The following is a 25,994-nucleotide window of genomic DNA, read 5'->3' as shown; positions in this document are numbered from 1 at the left end:
GCAGATGGGCAGAGCATGGCAGCAGAGACTGGCCAGGCTGGAACTGGAACAAAGTGGAGCCTGGCCTTAGTGAGGGATGGGCCATCTTGGGGGCCATTCTACCTGGGATCTTTTCCACCCACACCCCGAGAGGCTCTTGCATCTGCTCCTTTGGTCACATAATCACCATGGAGAGAATCAAGAACCACGACTACAAAGGCCCAACAGCCCCTCTCTCCCCACAGCAGGCTCAGAACCCAACTCAATGAGCAGGGGTTTTTGCCAGCAGCCAGCCTGTGTGGCAGGGCCAAGCTGCCAGGCCCAGATTCCAACCGAAGCTCTGGGATGCCAGGAATCCTCATGCTGCCCTATGCACGTAAGTTATCACCACCATCAGCCTGGCATTAAGGTTCCCAGGAAGGAAAAGATGCAAAAATGAGGCCTCAGGACATGAGCCAGGTCCCTACCTCATGGGACTTCACACTCCTCACACCTGCTGGGACGGTGTAGGTACTTCCTTAATAACCTCTTGTTGAGCTGAACTACACAGAAGATTCTTCCACTTAGGAACAAATCAGGAGCTTGATACATCTGGATTAAAGTCTGTCCTGGAGCCCGTGGTTTAGTCCCGCCTTAGCTGGAAGGACCATTTGCCTGTTTGCTTTCAGGAGATGAAGTGCCCCGACCCCCACAGTCTCTGCTTCAACCTCTCTCCCCGCACCCCAGCAGTCCCTGCACCCTGGACTCCATCCCTAGTGTCTGTCCCTCCTCCAGGGTGAAGCTGAGGGGATCCCAACCTCCTCCACCTCCATCTGCAGGTTCCCCCAGCGTGTGGCTGTGCCTGGGCACTGCTCCAAATGTTTAAAGCTACACTGCCCTCCCCACCGTCTCCACTCCCCACCAAGCCCAGAGTGCAGAGTCTCAGCCCAGACCTCAGACCCATGGAGAAGGGAAAATGGGAATGGGGATGATTTAAGCAACTCTGATCATTGGCTCACCTCCAGCCCACCCTCGGGTGCTTTTCTGGAAGTAACAGGACCTGGAGGAGGGAGGAGGATAAAAGCAGAACTGGATAAAGCTCTGTTGGTTCCATGGTCTCCTCCCAACCCTCATCAGGAGAAGGACAAAGGGGCAACAATGAAACGGCTTTGGGGGGATGGTCATTCGGAGCTTCCACACTACAGCTTCCTGGGCTGGGTACAAGGACACCCATTTCTTCATCTTCCACCCACAAGTCTATGGGCAAATCAGTTATCTCTGTAGAGCCCCAGTCCCCTTACCTATTAAATGAAGACAGTAACCAATGACCACATACGAAGACTGTGAATACTGAGTGAAAAATGAACGTGCTTAGCAAACTGTAAACACCCTTAGAAATAGCAGACATTTTTCGTAATCCTGGGCGGTAAGAAATTCAGGTTAGAATATGTGGTTTGAAGGGAAAAGAAGACCTAGGAATCCATTCCATTTGGCGAACTTCTTTCCACACATTCTAGGACAAGACACAAGTCTCCAGGTATTTAAAAAGCACTGATGGAGACCTATTCCCTGGTCTAAAGGACTCAGTCCAGTGAAGGGTAGAGCTCCACCCACATTTCTACAATAAGGCAAAACGAAATGTGGTACTGAGGGAATCACACAGAGAGGATGGGGCATTTCATTCTGGCCTCCTAGATCAGCGGAGGCTTTTATAACATATTATAACAGAACAATTATTAGCATAATAACTATGAGTGCTTGCTGTGGCCCAGGCAATCCTAAGTATTTACATGGCCATTTCATTTAGTTCGCATGAAACCCTGTGAGTGGGTTCACAGATAACAAAACTGAGGTACAAAGAAATTCACTCCTATGTTGGCCTTATAGCTGGGAAGTGGTAGAGCTGGGGTTTAAACCCACCAGGCTCTGCTCCTCTAGCACTCAAGGAGCTGGGTCAACCAAGACAGGTCTCAGACAGACTCTGTGTGACTGAAAGGCTCTGATAAGGCCTGCAGCGATAAATCACTGAGGGGAGGAGTTGACTCACCCACGGCCTCTCCTGCCCATGGCAGCTCTGACTACTGGCCCAGGGTCCCCCATCGGACACTGCCTCTGGTCTGTCCTGGAAGTTGGCCATGCCTCTACACTCCCAAGGCTCCATGTGGGCACCAAATATCAAAGGAGATTGATGTACATACCTATATGTCAATGTATATTTACGTAACAGATTACCCATAGACTAATTGTTCCTATTATAAAAGGTAGTTCAATATCAGAGGGAAAAATACTCTCAAATCCCAGCTCTGCTAGTCAAGGCTGTGTGACCTTGGGCAAATCTGAGCCTCTCTGAGCCTCAGCTTCCTCCTGTGTGAGATGTGGGTAATAGTGCTTATCTCAGGCAGTCATTGCAAAGATGAAAGGAGATAACATGTCTAGTGCAGCACCTGGCACACCATAGGCTTGATAGATAATGGTTGAATTGGATGACTTTACAAAGGATTTCCACTGGAAAATCATTTTCTTCACAATAATATTCAGTGGTACTAGTGGTACTTTTCGCTAGCATTCATCTGCCACTAAGCTAAATCCGTTACATGCATTACCTCATTTAATCCTTAAAGGATCCTTTAGTCCTTTGACTTAGCTTCAGGACAACAGCAAGGATATGTCCAGCATGTTGCTCTTACTCACACACACGTATATATGGAGAGAGAGAGAGACGGTCAAACAAGCTAATATTTATTAGGCACTTAATATATGCCAGGCACTGTTCTCAGTATTCTGCATTCAGTAACCTATTTCATCTTCTCAAAAATGTGCCTGGAAGGTAAGGACGACTTTATCCCCATTTTACCAATGCGGAGCTTGAGGACGGAGAGGTTAAGTACCTTGCCCAAGGTCACTTAGTCAGGATTCAAACCCAGGGCTCACATCCTTAAGCACTACACTATATGAAAATAATGAAAGAAAAGTCACAGCGTGACTGTGTAACCAACCCCCAAACCCCAAATGCTAAGAACTTCAGTGTGTTGCTTGTCAATCCCCCTCCAGCCAAACCTTGCCACCATTCCCTTTCTGCCAGGATCCACTGTTACCCTCACCCCGTCCCTCTGCTCCTGCGCCCTAGCTCTGTCCCCCCTATGCACAGGCGGGAAGTATCAAACTAGTGAAGTTTTTAAAGCCCTGGTCATCTCCTCCTGGGGTCTTAGTCTTATCCCCTATGGCTCATCCTGTGCACAGCCACGAGGGTCGTCTTCCCATACATGGCACTCTTCTGCTCAAGAGCACTCACAGGCTCCCTGCTGCCTAGAGCTGAAGACTCTATGGGTCCAAGAGGAACACCTGGGGATTCAAGATCCCCACTATTTGGCCTGGCCTCCTTCCCTGTGGCCCTGGGCTCCTCACTTGATGACTTACAAGTCCCAGCGACAAGGCTGGTCATTGAGGCCTTTCCTGACCACGTATTTAAAATGACAGCCCTCTGCCCTCTGCTTCCCTCCACCTGCACCCAGCACAGCCTGTTTTCTTCCTGCGGCAGTTCACCCACCTCTCATCAACTGGCCTCGGACCTTTACCTTGTTCACTGTCTCTCCCTCCACACAGCAAGGGATTTTGTCCTGGTTTTCTTTTTCCCTGCTGTAACCACAGTGCCCAGAACAGGTTCTGGCACAGAGTAAGGCCACATAAATAGTGAATAAATAAATGAGTAGACATTTAAAATGCCCAAGCAGAAAATACCCAAACAGAACAATGAAGGGTTCGCATGCCTCTGGCCTCCCTCTCTACTCCTGAGGACATGTGTGGAGGACAAGCAGCAGATGCCCAGATTAAATGTCTGGAGGCCAAAGCCCTTCCTTCCCATCCTCCCTAAGATTTACAACAAGAGTTGCCCCTGAGACTCTGGGCCCTCATCCTCCATGTTCTGAACTTACACATACACAAACATTCCTCTCTCTCTCTTTCTCTCTCTGTCATCTTGAAGGTTGTCTGTATCAGTTCTAAACTCATCTGCCCAGCCTCATTTCCTTCTACCCACCTTCAAAGTGGGCCGTTTCCCATTTCTCCCGAATTTGACACCCACTAGAGATGCTCTCTTCTTCCTCCCACTTACCCATCTGCACTTCGTCTACCCTTCAAGATCCAGAGCAAAGGCAGCCTCCGTCTCACCCTCCTCCACCCCCTCCTCCAGGAAGCTTTCCACCCCCTGTCCAGCCCCTAGAAAACACTCCCTGCACCCACTGCTGTCTCCCCCAGTCATATGGAAATTAGTCATGAACTACCTTGTGACTTGCCTTCTCTAACTGAGCTAAACTCTTAAATCTCCTCTTACTTAATTTTTTAAAACGCGTATGTCTTGTTTTCCTAAGTATCCTTTGAACACTTTAGGAGGAGAGGCTGGGCCTTAAACCATATTGTCACTCCCTTGGCAGACAGCCTAGGGCACACAGTAGGTGTTCAATGTATGCTTCTCAATTAACTGCCCAAGGTAAATAAGTCACCTTCCTAATCAGGTTACTTCCTCAATTATAGAAACCTGGACTGGCTTTTCCCAACGCCATGAATTTTTTCTTCAGGGCCTGCCCTGACTTAGATTATCTACAAACCCATCTGCCATGGGCTTGTGCTTTCAAAGGGTGTTAGATCCATTCTAATTGCACTCCCTGAACTGGGCAGACGAGTATGACTGGAAAAGAAATGCTATGTAAACTCCTATAGGTCTCAAAAAGGAAAGTACATAGTTGTTCCAGGCAAACCCAGACATTCAGAGAGTTTCAATTTCCTCAAATATTGGAGTTCAACAGAAGGTGGAAACATGGTATAAGTGTTAGGTGGGTCACAGCAGAAAACCAGCACTTGAGGCCCAGCTCAAAGTAAACTGAGATTACGACAAAGGGTCAAAATCTCCAATTACTAGTGAGCTTCAAGGAGATGAGTCAGATAGGAAGGATGGGTCCTTGTTTACTGAAGACCCTCCAGGTGTGGGACCATGCAAGCTCTAAAGGAGGGTCCCCTTGTGTCCCCACTGCAAGGTAAGTAAGCTGTGACTAGCCCAGTTCACACCTGAGGAACTAACTGAGGTCAATATGGCAGCACGAGGCAGACCAATGACTCAACCAGGTAAGTCAAACTCCACAGCGTGACAATCAGGACGCCCAGATTATCTATGCTTTCAAAATGTTCGAATAGGAAATACAGTCACTAGCTTTAAAAATAAAAAAAGCACAGAAGGTCACAGGAAATGTGTCCTTCCTACTCCTGGTCCTGTCTCCCCAGTCTGTCCCCACTCTAAGACAGACAGTCATTATTGTTAGTTGCTTGTACCTGTCTCTGTATACATACACATGCGCTATATATGCAATGCAAATACAAATAAATATAGATTCTCTTCTTTATATAACTGGTAGCAGACTGTACACATTTCTCTGGGCCCACTCTCATCTTCTAAAGGAATGGACTTGGAGTAGGGCAAGGTGAATAGAGCATCTCTTCATAACTAAAAACAAGTGCATCTGTGTGACAAGCCCATGAAACAAAGGAAGGGAATGTTCTGGAGAACACTAGTGTAAGGAGAACCGAGTCACCATGGACACCACTGATCCGCTGCTGACCCAGGCTCCAGGCCAACCAGAGAAGGGCTCTGGTGGTTGGGGCAGGTGGAGAATCACCCACCCTGACAGTTGTGGCTGCCCCACTGACTAAAAGCTCTGACTGGCCTCGCTGAGCGTTTCATCTTCCAGGAGAGAGAGGAAGCATCCATAGAAACAGGACAACTAGCCTAATTCCCATGGCAATGCTCAAGTGGGTAGTGACCAGAAGGACACAGGGACTATAGAGGAAAAGCAATTGTTTCCTCTGAAATGTGAGACCAAGAGGGGGAAGTTGGTGCCTGAGGCTCTAAGAAAACAGACTTCAAATGGGTGGGAGAAGAGAAGGGCTGAGTTTGAGGAAGTAAATGATTCAGACTCTCTGAAATGCAATTCTAGCTTTGTAATTGGGAGGAGGGGTGGGGAGGAGGGAGGAGTAGGGGGATGGGAGGGAGAGGCAGAAGGAAGAGGCGGAGAAGGAGGGAAGAGGGGGCCTTTTAGGAAGTGGGCAGTTCACCATAATTGTTGAAAGCTGGACGCAGGAGCAAACCGATTAGATTCTAATTCCCCCTCGACCCCTTCCCAGCTATGAAATTTGGAGTAAGTCAACTAACCCCTCTGTGCCTTAATTTCCTCACTGGTAAGTGGGGAGAATGACAATATCGACCTCATGGGGTTGGCACGAGAATTAAATGAGTTAATATTTACAAAGCCCTGACCCCAATCTTGGCTCACTGTAACTGTTCTGTAAGTGGTACAGAATAGGAGCCATGTGGTTGCACAGGAAAGCCTTGTTAAAAAGTGCAGCGCCATCACGAGGAGAAGGAGGCATAACCACAGAAGACCCTGAGACAGTGATACAGGGCCCGTCCCAGAGTGTCAGCCAGAGGAGGCAAGCCTGGGACCAGCTGAGATTGCACAACATGTCCCAGGGGGCAGGCAGGTTTAATAGTGGGTGGTCATATTGCGCCAAGAGGTCCAGAGGCATAAAGGGTCCCGAGACATTGGACCTTGGCTCCCACACAGGGTACATCATAGCCACTGTCAAAAAGAGTTACTGACAAGTAAAGATCAAATGTGGAGATAAGACAGAAAGCTGAGATGGGAGAAGAGCTTGGTTTTTCCAAAAGGATATTTAGATACTTTCAATGACTTCAAGTCCCCTGGCCCAGAACATTGGAAATTCTTGCAGATGAGGCCACTGAACTGCCTGTTGCATCACTGTGGGGTGGCTAGGGAATACCTGAAAGTAGTCATGGAGACCTCTGGGAACTGAGAACACGTGATGCCAAGACCTCACTTCTTTCTGTGATAGGATACCCAATGGTTGATGGAGAATTGCAATAGACTTGGCATATCTAGATTCAAGAAGGCAACTGGTCACAGGTCAGAAAAGCGAAAGGGCAAAGACTTAGGCAAGGGGCAGCTTGGACTACCATTCCCAAAGTGAGCCAATTAAAGATCATGTCGGGGGCTCCCTCGTGATGAGCATTTTGTCAGTGACTTGAGTGATGCTATGGAAGGCACGCTTGAATAGGATCCTGAAAGAGCTCAACGGAACAGCGTTGCACGGAATTGAACAAATAGAAATTTAACAGGAATGGTTGTTCTGAATCAGACGGGAACAGAACAGACGCTCTCCATTTAAATTCTAAAGCCACATACGTCCTAGGACACAGGCGAAGCAGCTTACCAACACCACATGTTAAACAAATCTGGTCAGCAATAATAATGTCAGTGAGTCAACGGTGTGATATAGCTGCCAGAAAAGCTGATGCAATCTTGGGCTGCATTAAGAGGAGTAGAAGGAACTGAACTAGGGAGGTGATAGCTCCCTTCCTCTGCTGTGGTCACAACACACCACAAATACCATATATGGTCTGGGCATTGCCCTCACTGTATTAGAATATCGGATTTTGTTCAGAGAAGAACCACAGGGCAGGTAAAAAGATCTGATCCTACATCATGGGTGGTTAATCTGGAAGAAGACTCAGGAGAGAACAAAAGGGCTGTTTTTAAATATCATATTTCACTAATTAGAAGATGTAACTTTTGTTTTCAATTATGAAATGTCTGAAAGCAGAATGTACCTTACAATTCCCTATCATCTAACAATGTCTCTAGGCCAGGATGCAGCTGTAGCATAGTTGTCATTGCCTCATTTCCATTGTCACATGGAAATTTGACTGTTATTCTCGTGGCATATCTGGACAACAGTCACCCCCAAAATTTCAGGAGACGAAACATCTAAGGACCATTTGAGGAAGGAATGTGAATCCTGGGTCTTGACTAAAAACACCCCATTGGCACCTTCTGATAAAATCAAGAAAGCAACATCATCAAAACTTAAATAATGGGTATCAGCAACTAGAAAAAAAAAATTCCAGAGACAAGAGAGATTAAGAAATACATCACCACTTTACCAGAATATAAGAACGTGCCAAAAAACCACATTGATGACTCTGAGTCAAAAAGTGATTCAGAACAAGGACTTGGATTCTGCAAGTGAAAAACTTTAGAAATGCCATAACCAATTCGTTTTCCTTTTTATGTGCATGCAAGAGTGATATGGAATGAAAATGTAGGTCTAAATTCTAAAATAATTATTTCAGTAAATATAAAATAAAACTTTCAAGTGATAACAAGACATGGTTCCACAGTTTAATTGGAAGCACTTTTTCTTTCTTACCAATAAAATAATGGCACATCTTCTAATTGATGGTATCATAGATTTAATTTTTAAAAATAGTATGTGAAGAGCTGTCCTGTGGAAGAGAGATGAGACCCCCATTCTCTATGACATTAAGGAGGAAGAACTGGGAACAAATGCCAGAAGCTATGGGAAGCCATCAGGGAGGTGACAAGAGGAGCTGTCCAAAGAAGGAACGAGTCACCTCCAATCTGCCCAGGCTGGAACAGCCTTGCGGTTCTGAGGTCTGATTCGAAGACCTCACCGTGCAGAGGAAGGCATCACACTTTCTTTGTTGCACACGTAGGTGCTTTGACTGAACCATTTTCTTAAAAAGTCACCAGTTAAGGGTAAAAGACACTTAGGGAACAGGACTAACTGGGAGGCCTGCGGCAGAGAGGAGCACTGCCCACATCTGTGCTCTAAGCCTTTTGTGGGCCAGTTCGGGAAAGGGTCAGAGGGGAGGAGGCCACCTACCTGTGTGCCGAGCCCCTGTGCACATTGCCCCATTTAATCCTCACAGCCACCCTGTGAGATAAGAATTATCACACCCATCTCACAGAAGAGAAACTTGAAGCTTAGAGAAAGTTAAGTGGCTTGCCCAAGCTTTCATAGCGACTCTGAAAACCGCGATCCGTCTGTGACAAATAGAGGAAACTCTGGAAGTTTTGGTTGGCAGAATGAATGACTTGAGTGATCAATTGATCAATCAATCAATGAACCAACTTGGTCTCATATTGGTAGAACTGATGCTAGGAGAACAGAGACGAAAGCCATTTCAGTAGCCCCCACCCCCATCAATAGCTTCACGGGCACTAAACTCATGCCGTTTGCCGTTTGCAGGAGCAATTTATTCCATCACAGAAAGCAAGGGTTTTTCTGAGACATCATCTATGGCAGAGAACAGGTGCCAGCGGCCCTGCTCAAATGTCAAAGCTGCAAGCACACCAGGTTGCCATGTCTCCCACCTGCTAGGTTAATACTGGAGCCGGCGGAAGCTGAGCTCAGCTTTTGGCCCCTCCCCATGACCAGGATGTCCACGGGGCTGGGGGAAAAGCTGAGAAACAGCCAACCCACAAATGTGTTCCAGCTGTCAGGTGACATCAAGTCCGGCCCCAGTCCACCAGCATGCTCAAGCCTCCTCCTTTACTGGGAAGTAAACTCCAAGTGTGCACCAGAGACCCAGGGCAGGACACACCTGCAGCGGGTATTCAGGTGCTTAGGAGACCACGGAAGGGAGAAGCCATCATTTCAGATCATGGCCACAATACTTGGCGAGAGCAGTTCTGATGCTTACATAACGGATTCTAACAAAGGAGGAGGGGATCACCTGCGTTCCTGTCCCATCCCAGCTTTGCTGCCTCATCCACACACAGGCAACTCCTGCTCCATAGGCACCGCCCCTCCCAGGGGTTCATTCCTCTCAAACTAACCTTGAGGAAGGAGAATGAGCGGGACAGAGGCCTTAGCTTATAGTGAGGTGGTGCAATGTGAGGCAGTCACCATTTTCTAAAAAGGACAGAGCCGCCGAAGCTCAGAGCAGGCACACGTGGTGGCACAGAAAGTGACAGATGTCCCATTTTCTAAGACCCTAACTGAGGAGTTCTAAAATGGGCTGTTCTCCTTCTAAACTGAAAGACGGGACCTCCCACACTGACTCTCTTCACACAGAAGGCTGCGGCCAAATCTGGACACAGACCAGGCCTTATCTGGGTCCAGCCTTAACTGACCCCTCCTGCCCCACCCCCCACCATTCCCTACTCCCCACACACTCCTTGGTCCAGATAACAGCTGCTGTCTGGTCAGTGTACACGTCCAATTTATGGAGGGCAGTGCAGGCCGCCTGACTCCCCCACAAGTTGATCTGCCTGAAGGATAGCTCTGACCACTCCTCTCCAATGGCTTCCCACTGTCTGCTTGGTGAGGGTCAGGCCCCACCCCCAGCATTCAGGGCTAGCCTGATTCCAGCCTTAACTTCCACAGTTTCCCTAAACAGCCCCCACATTTCCACCATGTGGCACCCTGAATGTACCCTCACTTTTCCACATCTCTTTGTGCTATCCCTCTGCCTATCTCTGCCTATGGAAATCCCTCCTATCTTCCAAGGCCCATCTCAATGACCAAGTGCCACCTTCTCCAGGAAATCTGCCCCGGTTCCCACATACTGTGTGACTCTCCAAAGCACATTCTGTGCTCTGTCTTGATGTGCAAGCATCAGTGAGCTTATCTGCTGCACCTCCCTCCATGAGTTAGATGAGCTCTGTGCTCCTGTCATTCCTCACGGCGCCCCCAGCATGGCAGCTGCCCCTGCTATGAGCTCAGCAGCCTTGGCCAGGGGTACTTGCTTGCCCTGCCAGCACCCTATTACACCCCTTTCTGATTCCTTCCTCCACCTATTCCCAGATGACTCATCCCCCATTCTCTCAAGGTTCAGCTCTGAGCTGACAGCTAATCAGAGATAAACTAATCTCTTTTGTCCTTCCCAGTTAAAAAAAATAAAAAATAAAAAAAATAAAAATATATATATATATATATATATATATACACACACACATATATATGTGTACACATATATATGTGTTTATACATATATATTTGTGTATATATACATATATATGTATATATACATATATGTGTGTATATATACATATATACATATACATATATATACATATATACACACATATATATGTGTGTGTATATATATATATATTCTTTTTTTTTTTTTTTGCATGAAGGCGTTCTCTGGAGACAGGGACTGAAAACAAAGGTGGGAATTATAGGCCCCAAAGGCTCTGGGGGAGGTATTTTTGGTGAGGAAAGATCTTGTATCACATGGTCGTGTAAACCAGTGCTACAAACACATACATCCTAAATTCAAAGAATGGGAAAGTGGTTAGAAAGGGGGTGGGGAGTGGGTGAGGCTCTGTCCTTCAAAAGGGAAGGCCAGCTGTAAGCAGGTCTGCCGGAGACTGACCACAGGATCACAACCGGGATGGAGAATAATAGACTTGACTGAAACCTGGCTGGGTGACCTTGAGCAAGGAACTGCACCCCCAGGCCTCTGCTCAGTATCAAGAACCCCGTGAGCCTAAGCTTCCCCATAGGTAAAACAAGGTGGCAAGAGTGAGAACTGGATACCAGAGGGCCCTTCCCATCTGACATCCCAGGATTCTGTGACTCATGGCCCCCACCTCTTTCTCCCTCCCAGGAAGTCAGTATCATTTCCAACTGTACTACTAGTTCCACTCCCTCTTCACCTTGAGCCCCACCTGAGTTCAAAGGGAAAGAAACCACTGAAGATCTCCCAGCCAATCAGCAGGTAGAATGGGTCTCTCCCACCACAGGTGGAAGGAAGGGGGAAGGTGTTGGTTTCTCTGGACACAGAAATGCTACTCTCATTCACACCATCTGTCTCAGCCCAGAAAAAGACAGTCAGCTTGTTGCCTTTGCGTCTCTGACCTACCTTTTTAAGAGATTACAACTGCCTGCCAAATTTAAATGCTACCCTAAAATCAGGACATATAAGGTCTCTCTGTCTGGATCTGAAGGGTTTCAAAATGGGTAGAGTGGGAGCGGTGAAGAATGAAACTTGGAAGCTACGTAGACTGTATTGTGCAGCCATGCCAATTAAAGATCTTCAAAAATAGCCTCTCTCTTCTCTCATGCTGAAGATAAAGATGAAGTTTCAGCAATAAACAGACATCTGCTAGGAGCTTCTGAAGAGATGACAACATAAGGACCTCAGAGAGCCGCCAGAAACAGCCCAGAGTCCTCTCCAAGCCGCCAGCAGCTTCCCGCTCAACAATGGTGGAAGGGTGGGGGGCAAAGGGACAGAGAAGGAGGTGACGCTGAGAGGCTGGGGAGATTGGGAGACGAGGCTCTCCATAAGCAGGAGGACATAGGGGAAGGCAGTGGTAGAAAATGGAGAACGGGCTGCCTTCTGCAAGGAAATAAAAGCTCAGGGACCCACTGAGAGGATTTCCAGGAAGCCATCCAGAGGGTACCATGCCAATGTCATTCATCCTGTAAATGGGTCACGCCTTCGAAGTAGAAAAAACATGACATTTTGGAGAGCCAACCTACACTGTGCCCTTCGCAAACATTTTAATTTCATCTCTACATCAATCATTGGAGAGAGGTATAAATACTTCCCTTTTACAGACTAAAATACTAGAGATCATGGACTTGCTAAGGCCACATAGCTAGGATTCGAACCCAGGTCTGTCTTAGTGCAATGTCTGTTTGTTTGTTTGTGTGTTTGTGCCTCTATCATCTGCACGTAGAACATGCCTCTGAGGTTTATTCTCAGTGCCCAGACTCTCTACACCCACAAATCTAACACAACGAGATTCCTAAAGGGGAGAGGTAGCAAAGTAGGGTGGAGGGGCAATAGTTGAGCTTTGGCTAATTCAAATAACTGCCGAGTCTTGGCAGCCCTGTAGGCTGTGCCACGTCACATGCTGGTTGCTACCCAGGAGGCCTGAGGAGGAGCAAAGGGAGAAACGGGCACAAAGTTATGCCTACGGATCCACAGGAGACTGGGACAGCAGGTGCTCCTGAGGAAGAGAACCCAGAGATGAAGGACAGGGGAAGGAAGGCTTCCTTTTCATTCAATTCCCTTTGCACTGACTATTTTACCACGCTTCCATTTATGTGTGTGGGTGCATACCACGCATCTGTGCGCGTGTGCCGGGGTGCGTACCACGCATCTGTGCGCGTGTGCGGGGGTGCGTACCACGCATCTGTGCGCGTGTGCGGGGGAGCATACCACGCATCTGTGCGCGTGTGCCGGGGTGCGTACCACGCATCTGTGCGCGTGTGCCGGGGTGCGTACCACGCATCTGTGCACGTGTACGGGGTGCGTACCACGCATCTGTGCGTACCATGCATTTATGTAAGTATGTGGGGGTGAGTACCCTGTATCTATATATGTGTGTGGGTGGGTGAGTCATTTTTAAGAGAGCCCAAAATGTCAGATACAAGATAACAGACACACCCAAGCTGGAGGTGGAAACCTGGACCAAGCAGGAACTTTTGGGTCCCCTGGTTATACCAAGCCTGGAATCCAGAAGAAACCTGAGACTTTAGCTGGAGCCCCCTCCTTCTTTCACAACAGAAATGTGCCACAACTCCAGGCAAAGGGCTGAGAAGCTCTCCCAGCATGGACCTCAGAGTCCCCAAGGCCATATCTGGTTTCAGGAGCCTCAAAGGACATTCCCTAAGGAGAGAGATTGACTGAATCCTCTCCCTGAGAATCTAGAAAGAGGCCTTCCTGATCCTCTGCTTAATCATCTATTCTTTTCCCTTTCATCCAGCTCTCAGACTCCTCCCTCCTCCCAGCAGGGAGCTCCTGACTCTTATTACCTTTGTTTGCATCAAGTTGTGAAAAGCCCAGCTGTCCGGATATATGGAGTGTCAGCACCCTGACTTTACAGCAGCCATGGCCCCCCACCTTCTGCTTCCCTGGGATGAACAGCTGTCCAACAGAAGGGTCAGCAGCTCTGCCAGGGCCCCAGCAAACTCTAGACACAATGTGCTCCAGGGAGCAGTTCTCCTTAGTGACCAAAAGTCCAAGTGACGCTTTTCCAGGCACTTCTTCCGTACATCTCATCCTCCTGGCCCCGGACACAAGTTAAACCCTGAGAGCCTGCAAGTCTATACCAACACAGTCAGTATTTAGATAAGTAGCCAAGGCCAGACATTCAGAGTCGTGAGAGCAAAGACATAGTTTCCACATCTTAACACATTGATACTACAGTGGCCAGGCCAGAACGGGATGTCCCTAGACTCCCACTCCCATCTCTGACATGGCCGAGCTTCTGGACTCGGTGTGTCAGGAGCTTGGGCCTGCAAATGTCCCATAAACCTGCTGTTGCGGCAGCTCAGGGACCAGGGGCTGCCACCCAACTCCTTGTTGCCCCCCAACTCCTTGCTGCCTCCTCCTCTTGCTGCCAGCAGAAAGGGTATCTGTACTGGACATCCCCCACTGCCCAGGAAGGAGAAGAACCTGAGCCTCAAACCAGGAGGAAATAAGTCACTGTTCTTGGGCCTGCCTTTATTTCCAGATTTCCCAAAGAGAAATCTGACCAAACCTTGGAAGGAAATACAAGTGCTACAAGGTATCTGGGCGGCAGCTGGGAGGAGGGGATTGAGGATGGGAAATTACACCGACTTTCAGGGAAGAGAAATACTAGTACAAATAAAAAACACACACTAAAAATCCCAATCCCAAGAGCGTCAGCACCATCCATCCACACACAGCACTCCCTGCCATCCGCCACGGAGACAGGACAGGTTTTCCTGTGATGATCATGCTATTTAGATGCGTAGATGGGGACAAAGCAATTGCGTGTAAGAAACGCTACCATGCCTGGTATTTACAAAAGGCTCTTCTTTGGGGGCACAGGGATGGGCGCTTCCTCAACAGCTGATAAAGAAAGGAAGCTTCTTAAAAATCAGACTCCACGGTGACATGATCCTGCATCGAAGGTCTGTTTGTGATCAGAGAGCCCATGTCCCCTTCTATCCCTGCCAGCTCTGAGTTTCTGAGACCAGATGATTAGAACGGAGGAGGCTTATCAGCACAGACCAGACTAGCCATGTTTTCTACCTCTGGGGAGGATACAGGGAGGAAAACAGAAAATGGTGGAGGGAGGGGTCAGGGCCCCCCAAAGTGAGGTGACCGAGATGTTTGGCTATTAGTCACTTTCCCAGGAAGACAAGACTGGCCATCCGAGGCTGGAGCTTTGCCCTGCCTGCCTTGTCTTAACATACTACGTCATCCTGTCTTTCTCAGATAGCTCAACTTCCCTGAGTAAAAATAAATAAATAAATAAATAAATAAATAAATAAATAAATAAATAAAATGAAAAAATCAAAATTGGAAGCCTAACATTAGAACAATTTCACACTGAAGAAATCAAATGAAATTTTCAGGAAGGAAGGGGAGGAAATAGAATGGGAGAGAAGGTGGGGCTACATGGGTTTTCATAGCTTGCCATCTCCTCAGCCCCAGCTTTCTTTGTTTTCGAACTTTTAGGAAGTCCAGGTATGTTCTCTAAAATAATATCATACAATAAAATAAGTAAATATCAAAATTCCAGTGGCTCAGTGACCTTATCCACACATATACCTGTACCAAATGCATGTGTAATTTTGTCTACCCATCCAAATCAGTTACAGGAAGATCTCTTTTTTAGGAGGAAAAAACCCAAATTTGGGTTTTTCATTAGAAAAATAAAGTATTTTTATTATAAAAATTTTGGGAAAATCCTGAGAAGTAAAAGATAAAGGAAAACAATCAACCCTAGCCTGACATCCAGAGAGAAAGACTTAATATTTTGGTGTATTTCTGCCTAGTGGAAAAGACCATCTACGGTTAAGAAGAATGACGAGGAGGAGAATGAGGAGGGGAAAAGAACCCCTTCAGTGAAGGGCTGTCTGCAGAGAGGGGTCCTTGCTGGGGGAGTGGGGTCAGAAGAAGTCTATCAGAGTGCCCAGCACCCTGAGGAGACGAACAGGGAGTCAGGCGTGGAGCTCGTTATCCAGGGAGGGAGCATACCTTTTCCTTTCCCCTGAGTCTCGGGTCTCCTTCGCTAGGACCCCAAAGACATGCCTGTGGTGATACTATTATATCTTTACCACAAATTCAGACAAGACACTGAAAGGTCAACTGTTCATGTTCTGTCACAACCTGCCAGTTGCAGATGCATCATGAGTTGAGAAAGGCTCTACAATGCGCCCAGGTGTGAGGTAGGTTAGAGAAGTTTCCTGAAGGCACAAGGGAGGACGTACTGTCCAGAGAGAGGACAAAGAGAGAGGTATACAGTGTTCTCCTCGCCGCCCAAATGCCAAGTGTGTGGGTCATAACATGGTAATCCCTGTGGCTGGGTAAGTGAGGATTCAAAGCTCCGGCACAAATGACCTCAGTCCCTGTGAGTCTCACATGTGACCTGGGGAGGCCAGTTGCTGATCAGGGCACAAATGTGGCTGGCTGGGCTCCCCACCACAAACCAGAGCGGCTCAAGTAACACAGCAAATAGTTCTCTTATTATTTCAGGATGTTTACAGACTGACGTTTGCTGAGAAAACATCCACACACGAGCAAGTCATCTTTTTTTAAAAACCACTTATCTAAACACAGGCACGGGCAGTCATACAGAGACACGACAGGGTTCATTCATTCAAAATGCATTTCCTGAGTGGCTAGGACACAACTGGACAGATGTTCAGTGGGTGTCAGCCCCAGCACAGACCCAGCGCTGGGGATCCAGCATGGCACAGAAGCCAGCTCCACTCTCCAGGGGTTTGCTGTCCAACGGAGGAGATGGGCACGTAAAATGGAAGAGTAACGGTTGGCTAAAAAGGGAGACACTGCTCTAGCTTAAAATAGGCTTAAAGGCACTAATGACCAAATGCAGCATACAGACTTTGTCTACATCCTGATTCGATCAAGGGAACCTGAATATAGACAGATGAGACCCCCAAAATTACTGTTAATTCTGTTATATGCAATAATGGCAGTGTGGTATGAAAGAGACTGTCCTTTCTAAAATACATGCATACACACACACACACACACACACACACACACCTATATATTATATAGGGGCAAAATGACATATCAGAGATTTGCTGTAAAATATTTCAGGAAGAACACAAGGAAAGAAATAGGGAGAGAGAGAGAGAGAGAGAGAGAGAGAGAGAGAGAGAGAGAGAGAGAGGATATGAAACCAGTCTGACATAATCTTGATGACTATTGAAGGTGGATAATGAATATATGGGGCTCGTTATATTATTCTCTCTATTTTTATGTTTGAAAATGATGATATTTTTAAATAGAGGACTGCAATACATCATGGTGGATATCCTAATGAAGACTGGCATTAAGTCTAAGGGAATACAGAGCAAAGAGAATTTGTGAGAACCAGAAAATAAATCTGCCAAGTTCACGAGTTTTAAATGACATTTCATAGTGGAATGGGAACACATATTCACAAATACTTGCAGCAGGTCCCTGAAAAACATTTCTTTCTACCTCATTGCGTTATAACGTTGATGAGATGCCAAAGGAACTTAACCCTTGCTTAAATCAATTAGCCTATGATAAAGTGGTTTCACTATACATTGTTTCACTTAAAGTCACAGAACCTAATGATGACATTAAGTGAGGACTTACTGTACAATATAAGGTAGGGAATAGTAAGCACAGCAGGGGAGCTGCACATACCAAACCCCCAGAGTTCAGAGGATGGCCACAAAGTTTTTCTCCTTCCCTTAGTGTTTAATTCACCACACAGACCTCTCTCAAGCAGACAAGGCCAGAATCCTAGGTTGGTTACTCACTAGCTGTGTGATAGGGGCAAGTTTTAACCTGAGTCTCAGTTTTCTCAACTGTAAAATGGGAACGACCCCACCTACTTCTTCAGAGGGCTAATGTGGGGATCAAATAATATAAAGAATAGAAAGACCCAGCATAATGAACAGTATTCCATTTCCTGGCTCATTAAATACCAGAGACCCTTAGCCCTGGGAGGACTTCAAAGATTAGCAACATGCAGTCCAAATCTTCTTATACGCATACCCCACCCCTTCCTCCAGAGTCAGGGCTCACCACTAAGAAGGCAGGACTTCTAGCCTTCATTAGTAGGCAGTGAAAGGGGCAGGCCCATGACTGGGGGACACACCCAGATGGGGGTGTAGACATGAGTGGAGAGAACAGAGACACACCCCAAACCTAGGCAGAGAGGGATCACCCAGCTGTTCGTCTGCTCCTTGCAGCTCCAGGGAATGGGCCTCCAATGCCCACAGTTACAACCAGCCTTAGTCCTTGAGCTGATTCATGCTAGAGCGTAACTGGTTGGGTTATTAAAATAGTCACAGGAATGTAAAGTACAGCATAGGGTATATCGTCAACAATATTATAATAACTACCCAAAAATAAGACCTAGCCAGGCAGTCAGCTCTAATGCGTCTTTTGGAGCAAAAATTAGCATAAGACCCGGTGTTACATAATATAAGACCGGGTCTTATATTAATTTTTGCTCCAAAAGATGCATTAGAGCTGATTGTCTGGCTAGTATGTATATGGTTTCAGATAGGTGTTAGGCTTATTAGGTGATCACTTTGTAAAGCATATAAATGTCTAATCACTATGTTGTATACCTGAACTAATGTAATATTGTATGTTAACTGTAATTGAAAAATAAATAAATAAAAAAAGCTTTTTACAAGCTTGCTACCCTTCACACACACACACACACACACACACACACACACACACAGAGTCTCAGGCCCCTCCCTAAAGATATAAATTAACAAATAAACAAATAAATTAATAAAAATACATGTAACTGGTTAGTATTAAGCTAATCGTGATTCTTTTTTTAGAAGAAGGGGATGAGCAGAAAGCCAGAGCCCAGGGCCTGAAGAAGGAAGGAGGTAGGGATAAAAGTGATGTCATTTTTTTATGAAGGTATAAAAATTGTATTGTAATTTTTTACTCCAATTGTAACTCTCAGTCACCTTGTAACTATAAATGGTATACTCCAACACCTACTACCCGCCCCCGCCCCCCAAAAAATGACTTCTAAGGTAGAGCTTATTTCAGCTAACACAGTACTCCACGACCATCCCAGAAATCAACTGTCAGAGGTGAGACCAAGTCCATGGCAGAGGCATGCTTCCCCTCAAAATAGCACCCAAACAGTCAATCCCTTCCTATCCTAGCATGGCCAACACCAGCCATCACCCTTGACTGGAGGACCGCTGGACAAGGGATCTGAGGTTAAACAACCTAGGATAACATGGGTCAGGTTCAAGCGCTTTACCAAAGAAGCGTCCCCCGACTCTTTGGACAGAATCTTTTCAGAGACCTGGAGCCTCCAGTCAGCACACGGTAGGGCCATGATCCTGCAGCACAGCACCCCACGTTCCACAGCCACGGGACACTGGGCAGAGCACTGGACTGAGCTCCAGCAGAGCTAAGGCGGGCTTAAACCCTGGCTCAGCCACCTTCTGTGTGACTGTGGGCAATCACCCTACCTTAGTCTGTTTCCCCATCTCTAAAATCGGGAGGGCAAAACTGCGTTTTTGGAGAGTAACCATGAAATCGGCTAGAAAGTGCCACAGGGGAGGACCAGTTCCCCCAGTAGGCACTTAATAAATCTGTCTTCTGTCTGCCTAAAGGCGAGTTCTTACTGCCATTAGAGTCTCCAGAGCATCCGGTGCGCTACCCTGGAGACTTGAGGCCCACTTGTTGGTCCATTTGCCCTGGGAAGGGGACAGGAACACAGCTGGCACAGGTGCAAGGGCACCCAGGCATGAAAAAGTCAGAGGGCCCACCTGCCACTGGCTTTCTTACCTTGGGACTGTGTCAGAAGGGTCGGGTTAGTGACTTCACCTTCACCTAAACCACTGAAGATTGTAGTTGAGCAGGCAAGACTGACGACTGCAAGAGGGTCTGCAGGCTACTGAATGCCCCTCCTCCCCCGCAGGGCCTGATGCGCCTCCAAATAAAAGCTCTTTGGCTTTAAGAACCCAGGCTTCAGAATAAACAATGTGGAAGGAGACACACGTTTACTCTGGTTTCAACACGCCTCTTCGCCATCCAGCAAAGGCCATTCCCAGCTCTGCTGGCCTAGGATAAAGTTAACCCCACCTGCTCCAGATCAGTGGTGGCAGAGGCTGCGGACAAGACCCCACTTCTCCCCAGGGCCAGTAGGGCACCTGCAAGGTGGGCGCCGCGGACGCCCCGGCAGGGGTGCCCCTGGGCCTGGGGTGAGCTAGGGTAGCTGTGGGGCGCGCGGCGCCGACAGGACAGCGCCGCGGCCGCTCTGGCCACCGCCACGGCCCCCGGCCCCAGACCCGGTCCCAACCAGCAGGCAGCCAGGCCACTGACATTTGGCCCAACTTAACTTCCTGTTGTTAAGGAGGGAGGGAGAGGGAGGGGGCCAGTGAAATGTGAGGAAAGAACGTGAAAGGCGCGGAGCCCAAATCGTGGGAAGCAAAGTTTGGGGATGATCTTCCTCCCTGGTGGCAGGCGGTACTGCTGGCGCATCGCGCCCACTCCATGTTGACGTTTGGCGATTTTCTGGGCTTAGAATTGCCGCGTTTGGCTGTTGAGGGGCAGAGTAAGAGGTAGTTCAGGGTGCGGATGGAAGGCTTTCATTGTATTCGAATCCGTTCAGAGACCGATCCCCGCAGCGCCACCTGCTCGCCCCGCGCCGAGCCGGGTGAATTTGAGGCGGGAGATGCTGCGGCCGCACCTGACCCTCCCGGGCACGGGCCAGAGTTTGGAGTCCAGTCTCTACTGGCACGACTCCCACTCGCGCCTGCCCGCCCGCCCTCCCCGAAGCCCTGCGCGGTCCCTGCCTTACCGAGAGCCGCGCTGGCCACTGTGCCTCGGGCTAGTTCCTGCCTTTGCCTCGGACGGCGGGCGCAGAGATCGGGAACCGCAGGCCGCCTGCGGAGCTGGGAGCGAGCAAGGCGGCCCCAAGCAGGCTTAGCCCTGCGAGCTCCCGCAGTTCTGCGCTGCGCGGCCCGTGGGGCTGGGAGTCGCCCCCATCGGCAGCGCGGCCAATGACAGAGCAGCCGGGACGCGACTCCGCCCCTGGCCCAAGGGCTGCAACCAATGGCAACGCGGCGCGGAGCCCACCCGCTCCCGGCCCGCCCCGCCCCTGGGGGCCAGCTGTCACCGCGGCTGCTGCGGGCGCACGTGGGCTGCAGCTGGACCACCAGCTCAGGGAGGGGCCTGGCTCTCCCACCTTGACCAGCACACGTCTGAGACCAGTGGAGGGCTGATAGGGGCGGGGCGTGGTGATGCTGCGAGATGAAAACCCAGGTGCTGGTATTCTAGTGTCAAGGGAGAGGCAAGGGCTGGGCCTCATGCTCCTCCCCGGCCTAGGCAACTGGAAAGCAAGCCTCGTCGTCCCCTTGTGGACTTGGGAAAGCAGCATAGCACTTTCAGTACCGGCTGTGGACCTCCCTCCTTGCTTTGCATCTTGACCACCCTGGGCTTCAGCGAACCCCCTGCCAGCTGATAGGCTCTTCCCCTCACTTGGACTGCCTTTACTTAGAATAAAGCTGGTGGGAAGAGGAGGAGTGGTGCAGACCACCTATGTTACCTAAGAACCCTCTTCTCCAGGCTGTCAAATGGCTGGCTGCCTTAATCTCTGCTCTGCCCCTTCCTGAGTTGCCCATCGCCCACAGCTCCAGGAGCACCAATCACAGAAAACACAGCATGAATGGTGTGGGCCCTAGTGAGGGGTGTGAAGCAGCTTTGCAAACTGTAAATGCTGCAAACACCTTGCAGTGATCATGAGACAAGGATCCCATGGGCAGGAGTCATGTCTTGCTCACTCGGGGCACCCAGGGCCCATCATGGGCTTGGCCCAATGTAGGCATCAATAAATGTTCTTGGAACTGAGCTGAGCCAGGGGAGGGGAACAGGCAGGCTTGGGCAGTGAGAAAATAGCATTGTGGCTCCAGGCTGCTGGAATTTCCACTGCACCAGACCACCTTTTCCCTGGAAAGACTATGTTCCCTTGCCAAGTAAGTACAAACAAAGCAGTTTGCCCCCATCAAACGTGGGGCTTGTGTTTTTTTCTCTACTCCTTACCACGTGATACTGCTCCAGGACTTTTGGCTTTTCCCAGGGATTGTCCTACCTGGAAGCTCTCTTAGCATCTTTGGAGTTCGATCAACTTCATTTAGATGAACTTTCAGTAAAAGCTGTCCCTGCTCAGTTTGCAAGACTCAGTCAGCAGTGACTTGCAGAGGGCAGCTCTCAACTCTGATGGAACTCTGCCTGTGATGCCAGTGGATGGAGTGTTGTCTATGCACATTATCTCCTTTAATCCTGGCAATGGCTCTACAAGGTATGTGTTCCTATTATCGTCCCTTTTACAGATATGGAAACTGAGACTCAGTGAGGTAAAGCAACTTGTCAAGGTCACATGGTTAATAAGTGTTCAAGTCTGGATGTGAGCCCAGAGCCATCTGATTCTAGAACCTGCTTGTCTAACCACTGTGCACTAGGACCTCTACAGCCCTGCCCATACCTCTAGAGTGCTGGACAGGCCAGATCTATTTCTGAAGGACCTGCTCTGGGGCCTGACCTGCCCAAACATTCTGTTGCAATCAGGAGTGGGCACTGTCAGAGACAGAAGATGAGAGCAGCATGGCCCTGCCTTATGTACAGTGAAACAGAAAAGCTGAGACAGAGAGGAGCTTCAGCAACCAGCATTACCTCTGCCGCCAGCACAAGGCCTCACCGGACACAATGCCTCTTGCTTCTGGTCTAGGCCTGAAACACCCATGTTGGCAATGGAGATGGAGACAGGTCACTCATTTATTGCACAAATGCTATTGTGAGGTGGATGTGGTTCCTGCATTCACGTAACTCACAACACAGCTGATAAATAATCAGAAGTACATGGTACTATGGGAGCTGTGTTCTTGATTACTTTTATTTTTTATGATTCCCATCAACTTATCTATAGTGCAATGTTCTCCAAGTTAAACAAATTTAACACTACTTCAGGAACACTGTAGGCCAACTAAGTTTTACAGAGATAGCATTGCTCAGTACAGAAATTCTAGGAGTTCAAAAACTAAAACTTTCCAGTGTGTTCCTAGGACCTCTGCCTCCTCTCCCCCTCCTACTCCCACGCTTTCTAACTCAGGGACTTAGGTAAAAAAGACTCTTGCTGAGGGGTGAGATTTTCCTTGGATATAGGGTAAGCTGGGAGCTGCTGAGGGCTAACATGACAGGGAGGTAAGCCTCTTGAGCCAGTGGTCAGAGCCCCTCACATAAGCACCCTTGCTGGCTATTTCCCTGGGGGGTGGAGAGAAATGGGGACAGGAGGTCACAACTCCCCCTCTTCTGAACAAAGCAGTAACCATAGGCTATCCTGTGTCTGGGAGTTTATAAAATGAAGATATTCAAAGGAAAAAATCATGCAATGTTAGAACAGACCTTAGAGGAAATATCTAAGCCCCTCACTTAACAAATTAAAGAGATAAATTTTTAAAAAATGGAACTCCAGAGATAAAAAGGCACCTGTGAGCATCACAGAGTGTGGGAGTGGGTTCCAGGTCTCCAATGCCCCTGCCTCGCTCTTAGCATGTCAGGCAAACTCAGCTTCTTTATGCCGCCGCCCAGTATTCTATATTTAATAACAACCTCTTCCCAGCCCACTCTCCTAGGATGGCAAATGTGTGCGTGTGAAGGTTGTCTGGGAGATGCAGATGGCCACATTAGCATCAGAGGAAGAGAGAGAAGGAAGGCTCAGATTCATCCCTAATAATACCTGCATCTCAGACTGGAAGCAATGGGTCTCAACACCAGCACGTGTGCCTCCCCCTGAAAGAATTCCAGGTGGTGTTCCCCAACAGCACTGGTTATCCACCTGATGGAGTTCCAAGAGGGCCCTGCAGCCGTGTTAGACTTGGCTTCTTTTTATTTCCAGTCCAGCAGTTTGCTTGAAGAACGGTCAGAAATGAACTAAGTGGATTCCTGATGCAGAGATTTTCCATAGAAAACCTGTAGAAAATCCAGGGTGCTTCTCACAGCATTTGAGTGTCAGGGAAGGAGTGGCAGGGAAAGGAGTTACCCCCTGTGCCTCCCCTTCCAAATGAAAAAGGGTCTATGCCCTCTGACCTCTTCCTCACGGGCAAATATTCCAGGAAGAGGTAAAATGCCCAAGCTGCTATCTAAGCGCTTTAGGCGTTCAGGAAGAGGAAGGCTGCTATCTGTCGAGTCCAGTGACCTTGTTAAATGAAGAGAAAAGGCCCGAGGCCACCTTGGGAACTATCTTGGAGAAGGACTTTCTAAGCCAGGAAACAGAAACATTTGGAACTCCTGCAAACAGACTCAGGCTTGTGTGAGAAGCAAGATCCCTGGGGATCTTGTTGCAGCCGTTATCATCCTGATAGGCCACAGAACGCACCGTTTTTCATGGATAAGACATAGACACGTGTTCAAGGTCACTAGAAACTCATCAGGCCTGCACACTTACAGTGGATTTTCCAAAGGCAGTTTGGGCAAGAAATGGTACCTGTCAAAGTCAGACATGCCCCCAGAGAAGGCACCACAGCACTTTGGAGAATATGTGCATGTTGGCAGCAATGATGAGAAAATCAGTGCTGGAAAGCTGAGGTGATGTGCCAACCAGAGCAAATAGAGGTGGACAGAAAGTGGGTGTGCAGAACAAAAGAGGAAGAAACACAGGGTCACAAAAGTAGCCTAGCCCCAGCCCCAAGTAGCCTGGTGACACACACACACACAGCCAATTGTGAAATCCAAGGGCATAATTCTGGTCCCTAGAGACACAAGAAACTAAACAATGCCACAAAAACCACTGCACCATACGGAGGGCTGGGCCACACCTGCAGCCCAGGCAGACTCCTGTTCATGCAAACCTGACGCCCATTCTAGAACATACTGCTATAATTGAATGGCGCTAAGGAGGCAACTCCTGAACCCTCCACAGAGCAACTGGCCAGGGGCAAGGATGAGGGTACTCTTCTTTATTCTAGCCCATGGAGCGGATTCACTCAAGCTTATCTGTCTATCCATCCATCACACCATTTCCCTGAAAATAAGACCTAGCCGGACAATCAGCTCTAATGCGTCTTTTGGAGCAAAAATTAATATAAGACCCGGTATTATTTTACTATAATATAAGACCTGGTCTAATATAATATAATATAATATAATATAATATAATATAATATAATATAATATAATATAATATAATATAATACCGGGTCTTATATTAATTTTTGCTCCAAAAGACGCATTAGAGCTGATTGTCCGGCTGGGTCTTATTTTCGGGGAAACACGGTATATCCAACCCATAAATATGTACAGTACAGTTATCCTAAGCGATATCATAGCTGAGTAGTTAGCAGCACCGACTCTGAAGTCAAGATACCTGAGTGTGATCCCAGCTCTGCTACTTATTGTGTGACCTTGGACAAATGACTTAACCTCTCTGTGTAGCAGCTTCCTCATCTGTAATAGGGGCACAGTAAGAGGGAGCTATGTGTGTAGAACAGTGCCTGATACATAGTAAATGATATATAAAGGTTTTTACATAAAATAGATTGGGGGCTTATATTAATAAGGGTATAGAGAAGAAGAGTCGATAAGGGGCATTGTTTGAGCCGCTCCAGGTCAGGGACATAAGCACTCCCACCACTAAGGTTGTGTGTATATCTCTCAACCACATTTTGAGGTGGATTCTATTATCACCCATACCTTGGAGATGAGAAGGTGGAATCTTGGAGGAGTGACATCACTCTCCCAAGGTCTGTTAGGAGCCAGCATATATATGGCAGGGTGAATCTGACTGGCTGATTCCTGAGTCTGTGCTCTTTCTAACCTCCTGGCTACAAGACTGGACAGAGCCCCCAGGCCTGGACAGCTGTATTGCCTCAGCAGTGACTGATCCAACAGACATGCATTTGGTCCAACCAGATTTCTTCTCAAGATCAGCATTTAGATGTACTAGCGAGAGCAGCTGTCTTTCCATGGAAGTCAGGGTTACCAGTAAATACATTCCACAGGCAGTAGAGGGGATCTGACTACAATAGAAGAGAAAGAGATGCCTGTGACTGAAGAGTCCAGAAGTAAAAGCTCCAGCCGTCTTTCTTTGCAATTCTCCTGGCTCTGTGCTCCTCTGTGTTGGCTTTGTCTTCAGGCTGGTTTTCCTCATTGTAGCCAGTGCCAAGAGCTCTTGTTGCTGCAAGCTACC

At 48.1% G+C, this 25,994-nt stretch overlaps 1 protein-coding gene across 12 annotated transcripts in view; it reads right to left on the bottom strand.

Moving 5' to 3' along the window:
- The window catches only part of MICAL2 (microtubule associated monooxygenase, calponin and LIM domain containing 2), a 203,305-nt gene extending 182,537 nt beyond the window's left edge, over window positions 1-20,768 (bottom strand). For 10 of the 12 annotated variants that reach the window (XM_074336000.1, XM_074336004.1, XM_074336003.1 and 7 more), the window contains exon 1: window positions 20,613-20,768. The gene's annotated coding sequence lies outside the window, so the exon portion shown is untranslated. Of the gene's footprint in view, window positions 1-19,597; window positions 19,768-20,612 lie in introns of those variants that run through there. The other 2 variants (XM_074336009.1, XM_074336001.1) reach the window with 2 other exon arrangements.
- Between the last annotated feature and the right edge of the window lie 5,226 nt (window positions 20,769-25,994).

The sequence above is a fragment of the Rhinolophus sinicus genome, linkage group LG06 (genome assembly GCF_036562045.2).
Source record: "Rhinolophus sinicus isolate RSC01 linkage group LG06, ASM3656204v1, whole genome shotgun sequence".
Classification (NCBI taxonomy): domain Eukaryota; kingdom Metazoa; phylum Chordata; class Mammalia; order Chiroptera; family Rhinolophidae; genus Rhinolophus; species Rhinolophus sinicus.
The sequence above is the reverse complement of the archived record's forward strand: the minus strand, read 5'-3'. Positions and strand labels throughout refer to the sequence as shown.